Source organism: Rhinopithecus bieti, unplaced genomic scaffold, assembly GCF_001698545.2.
Source record: "Rhinopithecus bieti isolate Rb0 unplaced genomic scaffold, ASM169854v2 scaffold_47225, whole genome shotgun sequence".
In the NCBI taxonomy this organism is placed as follows: Eukaryota; Metazoa; Chordata; class Mammalia; order Primates; family Cercopithecidae; genus Rhinopithecus; species Rhinopithecus bieti.
In genome coordinates this window covers 1,735,983-1,736,185 of record NW_016819796.1, presented here as the reverse complement: position 1 = coordinate 1,736,185, position 203 = coordinate 1,735,983, and positions in this window count along the sequence as shown.

Below are 203 nucleotides of genomic sequence, written 5' to 3'. Positions count from 1 at the left end.
ACATTTTCACGTGGTTATTAAACACATGTCAATAATAGGTTTCTTTATTTTTCGAACATTAAAATATAAATGAAAGTCAGTTTGCACATACATCATAATTACTTACCTTATGGAAATTTGAAATGTATATAATTATTAGGGATTTTTATAAAAACTATAAAATGGAGGTTTTTTAAAAGATAAAGTATAACTTCAACATATTC